Source organism: Phoenix dactylifera, chromosome 4 (genome assembly GCF_051530095.1).
Source record: "Phoenix dactylifera cultivar Ajwa chromosome 4, Ajwa_hap1_PhDact_Kaust_v1.1, whole genome shotgun sequence".
In the NCBI taxonomy this organism is placed as follows: Eukaryota; Viridiplantae; Streptophyta; class Magnoliopsida; order Arecales; family Arecaceae; genus Phoenix; species Phoenix dactylifera.
In genome coordinates, this window is record NC_143193.1 from 25829396 (window position 1) to 25835395 (window position 6000).

The following is a 6000-nucleotide window of genomic DNA, read 5'->3' on the forward strand; positions in this document are numbered from 1 at the left end:
CCCTTAGGCTGTAGTAAGGTCCATGTAGCGAGTTTTCGGCCAATGACTCCTGATGCAGTTGGCTCAAGGCATTAGGTGAAACATCCCTCGGACTTAATTACTCAAACCAGACTACGCCACGAGGTCAGACTTGTCATCTCTTTCTTCTTCTTTTTTTTAATAATAAGAGTAGGTAAACTGAACCATATAACGTGACTGCATCGTGACTATAGGTCAACCAAGGACGGAACATAAGGCATTTAGGTGATCTAGCCAGGGTATTCAACTTCTATCTTTATGTGAAAACCAAATCATGAACCTTATAGTACGGACAAGGATACTCGTACTTCTTTTACAGATATGGCTTAATAAAAATGCATTAAACAAATGTGAACTCCTGAGGCCTTCCTATAATCATTAAGTACATATGCGGGGATCTAATAATAGATCTCTGATCAGTCATAGTATGCATGTGTTCCTTGCCTTAATAGTTGCACAAACTTAATATGAAAATACATGTGCATTGGTAATAAATCAAATGCAAAAACAAGTTTTTTTGCTTTTTTTTTTTGGTGGCAAAATATTTCCCTCCCCCCAACTTAAACATTGCATTGTCCTCAATGTAATAGATACAAGAAAATAATATTGGAGAGAAGAGGAATACCTTGAGCTGTTGATATCCATAAAATAAGACCTACAAAACTAGAAAAATAATTCTAACTAATATACACATACCTTTGCCTTCATGTTCAGTCATAAGAAGGCTCCCCTAAGAAAAACGAATCCTCTTCATCTGCAAAATTCTCAAGAAAAGGTTTTAACCTGTGTCCATTTATCTTAAAAATTTTACCATCCCGTGGATTCTCAATCTCAACCGCCCCATGTGGAAAAACAGATTTTATAATATAAGGACCTGTCCATCTCGATCGCAACTTGCCAGGAAACAGATGTAAGCGAGAGTCATAACAAAGAACTTTTTGTGAAGGTTTAAAAGATTTTCTTAAAATTGATCTATCGTGCCTAATTTTCATTCGTTCTTTACAAAGTCTAGCATTGTCATAAGCATCTCTGCGAATCTCATTAAGCTCGTTCAATTGCAATTTCTAGCTAGACCGGCATCTTGTAAATCAAAATTCAATTTTCTAATTGCCCAATACGATTTATGTTCTATTTCTACAGACAGGTGACACGCTTTTCCGTAGACTAGCCGGTAGGGAGACATGCCAAGAATGGTTTTGTATGCAGTACGATAGGCCCATAATGCATCTGATAGTTTCAAGGACCAATTTTTTTGTGATGGATTTACCATTTTTTCTAAAATACGATTGATCTCTCTATTGGCTAATTCTACTTGGCCACTAGTTTGCAGGTGATATGGGGTAGCAACTCTGTGAGTGTCACCATACTTTTTCAATAAGGTCTCGAAAGGCTTATTACAAAAGTGTTTTCCACTGTCACTAATTATAACCTTAGGCATCCTAAATCGTGAAAAAATATTTTCTTTTAAAAACTTCAGGATAGGTTTGTGATCATTGGTCCTACAAGCGACAGCTTCTACCCATTTGGACACATACTCGACATCGACTAAAATGTATTCATATCCAAAAGATGGTGGGAATGGGCCCATAAAATCGATGCCCCAACAATCGAAAATTTCGATAATAGTAATGGGTTGAAGAGGCATCATTTGCCTATGAGTTAGACTTCCAATACATTGACATGGATCACATGTCCTGCAGAACTCGTGGGCATCTTTGAACATAGTAGGCCAATAGAAAGCACATTGCAAGACCTTTGCGGCGGTTTTCTTAGAAGCAAAGTGTCTACCACAAGCATCTGTGTGACAGAAAGAAAGTACGCTTTGTATATCATGATTCGGTATGCATCGTCTAAAAATTTGGTCATTGCATTATTTAAATAAATAGAGTTCGTCATAGTAATAATTCCTCACTTCGTGCAAAAAAAATTTTCTATCTGTCGACCCCCAATGCTCTGGAATCCGGTTCGTGACAAGAAAGTTTACAATATCAGCATACCATGGCATAGTAGAAAGTGCAAACAACTGCTCTTCGGGGAATGAGTCCTTGATGGAAAACTGTGGTACCGAATCATTAAAAACTAATCGTGATAAATGGTCAGCAACCATATTTTCTACTCCCTTTTTATCTTTGATAGTGATGTCAAATTCTTGGAGTAGAAGTATCCATCGTATTAAGCGTGGTTTGGCCTCTTTCTTATCCAACAAAGATTTTAGTGCTGCATGGTCCGTGAAGATAACAATAGGAGCACCAAGGATATAAGAACGAAATTTATCTAAGGCAAATACTACTGCAAGCAATTCCTTCTCGGTGGTGGTGTAATTCATTTGAGCATTGTTTAAGGTTTTGCTTGCATAGTAAATGACATATGGCTTATTATCCTTGCATTGTCCTAGGACAGCTCCTATCGCATAGTCACTAGCATCGCATATGATCTCAAAAGGTAATGACCAATCAGGTGGCTGCACGATGGGTGCAGTGCTAAGCATAGACTTCAACTTTTCAAATACCTCCTGACAGGTTTCAGTCCAATTGAACGGTGTATCAAGGGATAGGAGGTTACATAATGGTCTTATTATGTAACTCAGCCGTTCCACGGCAACGGCGCCAAAAACTTGGTGCTTTCGAAAAATTGTTCTCCCAAGTGCAGGAGAATCGCACAAGTAGTATAACTCGGAAGTCCGAGGTCGATTCCTCAGGGAACGGTCTATGAATTATTAGCGTAATTTTTAAATATAATTTTCAGTTGGTTTTCAGAAATTAAAAACAAAGAATAATAGATCAATAAATAAAGTTCGATGATATAGAGAAGGCTAGGGATCCGGAATGCTTTTTGATAATATTACTTTCAATAAATAAACTCGGCGATTCTTGATTAAGGATTCATATGATAGAGTAGTTCTAATCATGGAGTATACAATCGAAGAACATGAATTCAATATCCAAGTATTTATCGTGCCGGTTACATCTATGACAAATCAAGCATCAAAACAATCCATGCATCAATATATATAAACCATACAAGTCTATCTCATAGATGAGTATGCAAGAATCAAAGTCATACCAATAGATATTAAACAATTAGAATACAAGTTTAGAGTATACTTGATGAAAGCAACATGCCAAGGGTTCATCCATCACCCTTTGCCAAAAGAAATTAGCCCTCCATTCAAGAAATTAGGCATGTTTAGATTTTATATACTTTGTGTGTTTATCATTTCAGCACTAAAGCATAGAAATTAAGTTTTTTTTTTGAGATAAACTTATTTAAAAATACGAAAATGTAAAAATTTCTTCAAAAATTCAAATTCTATACCCCCCAACCTAGATCAGACATTATCCTCAATGTTTTTTTTTAATATTATATTATATATATATTTTATTTTTTTTTATTATTTTTATGTTGTTTTAGTTTGGACGAAAATATGATGCAGATGGAGGATAGAAGCATTTTACCATAGTTGCATCAGTAATATGAGGGATCCTGTTAATAAAAAAAAGCGACAAGAAAATATGAAAAAAAAATGTGCAGAAATAAGCTACGAGAATTGGGTTGCCTCCCAACAAGCGCTAAGTTTAACGTCTTCAGCCAGACGCATCAAGTGCAGTCAAGCATGTATTAAAAGAAAAATACATCAATTCCTTATGTTTGCCCTAGACAGCTCCTAACTGGTTTGAAGAGGGCACCTAAGCCTCCAATTCAGTCTAATGAACTGAGTTGACCAGGTAAGCTTTCAGGTAAGTGGGGGGGTCACGATGCGTTTGCAAAGGTCCCACTTAAAAACCACTTGCCTCGAACAGATGAACTGTCTCCCTTAAAGGGACAAAGCTTGCCTAGACATCAACTGAGCCATAGAGCGAAATTGGTGCAACTTTCGGTGATCTTCATCCTATTGAGCTCGAATGTCTCTAGGGGCCAACATCTAATTGATTTTAATTAAGGTGATAGCTATGTGAGAATTGATTCACCTAATTTGGGCAAGAATCTGGTGATGAAATCCAGTTCTTATCTTGTTGGGATGATTGCTCTTACTATGTGCGGATTAATTGGTGTATGTGTATCAAGCATGCATTCACACTTTTGCTGAAATTTAAATCAAACAATCACCACAAAATTTCAGGCTAATTGGAAATCAATCTAAATAAGAAAGGTTCAGATGTTACCAAAGGAAATTTTCCCAGCAATTTTTTTTATTTTTAAATCAAACCTCTACAGCATTCTTTTTCCAGTAGTTCCCTTTTTGATCGTCCCAGATTTTCTCTTCGATTTCTGATCAAATAATACCAAAATAAAAATCAAGAATTAGTAAGAAAGAAGAAAGGGGATAATTAAAGTAACAAAAATAGAAAATATTTTTATTTTATTTTAGAGATATATATATTTATTATTATTATTATTTTAAATTTTTTTATATATATATGAAAAGAAAAATAACTATACTAACAATCTTCGGCAACGGTGCCAAAAATTGATAATCAACTTTAAAGACCATGCAATAGCATGTATCTGGTAGGATAGTATTATGGGTATCGATCCACAGGAATTGGAGTATAGTTGTTTTCTAAAAAAAATATTTAAAAAGAAGAATTTGTAAAGAAAAGTAAACTAAGAAATTTAATGAAAATGCAACTGAAGTGATATCAGTGTGAGGGGACCTAGGGCAAGGAATTCACTGCTAACATCAGAACAAGGATTAATTGTATTTTAATTTATTCTTGGATTAACATGCAAATTGGCTACAAGCCTAATAAGCATTTAAATAGAAATTCACAAAAGTAATTTAGGAACATCCATCTTTGGTTGGCATGAAATGTCTACCCTAAACTAATGTGGCAGGACACTGCATCTTCCCTAAGCATGGATGATCTTCTAGTAACTTAGTGATCATGAAGATCAGTTGTATAAACATCATATTTAAAATCACAGAAATTAAATATGCGATGAAATAAAATATTCATTAAGAACAAAATAAGGTTTATACAACTCCAAGAATAGAAATCAAAAATACAAAATCCTTAGCCCTTTGTTAGGGCTGCATCCGGCCCTAAAGAGGAGATCAGGATTTCATGCAGTGGTGGACGGCAGTAGCAGCACAGCAACAGGCTCCCATCTTCATATGAAAATCTTTCGCTTTCGTCCCACTCCCTCTATTCCCAAAATATCACAAAGTATTCTCTCCCTCTCCTTTTTTTTATTCTTTTGTGGAAACTCCCTTGTGAAGAGCTCGGTAGGAGAAGAAGGAAGAAAGGGAGCAGCCCCCTCCCCTGGTGGGGAAGAGGAGGAATGCCCTTCTCGGTTCACGCTTGAGCCTTTTATAGGCTGCAACTCCCCCTCGCTCCTCCTCCCTATTTCACGTCGAGATAAGGATAAGGATGCAGAGAGTAGGCAGAAGCTTGATCCGATCCGCAGATGAAGGAAGATTTTCAGAATCGGACGTGAAAGTTGATGAACTGGGAGCTGGGATTCGTTGGCTGAAGTCGGCTTGATCCTTGGGTCCGTGTATGAGGTGCTGGGAACGGAACTGGGAGCTGATCCCTTGTCGATGGAGGAGGCCATGGAGAGGATCTCGGACGGTTGCTGGCTTCCAGATGCTGTGAAGATGAGTTGGGATCCTGTTCCAAAATAGGGGAGGATGGAGTTCCTTGCCATGAAGCTCAGGAGGATGAAGATGCGGACGTGGAGCAGGGAGAGAGAGGAAGATGAGGATAAGGAAATGAACTCAGAGTGTGGAGTTGGGAGGTTGGTTGTGCTGCTGTTGGTTGGAGATCTGGGAGATGTGATCCAAGAAGATAAACTTGGAAAAGAATGGGAATAGGAACAGGGGATTTTGTTTAGACTTGGTTCTAGATGGATGTTGTGAATGCAGGGAAGCTGGGAAGGACGTGGAGGTTTGGATTCGGCTGGGAGGAAGTTGTTCCGAAACAGGGAAGAATACGTTTGGATTTGGTTGGGATATGGCTATGTTTTGAAGCTAAAACAGGG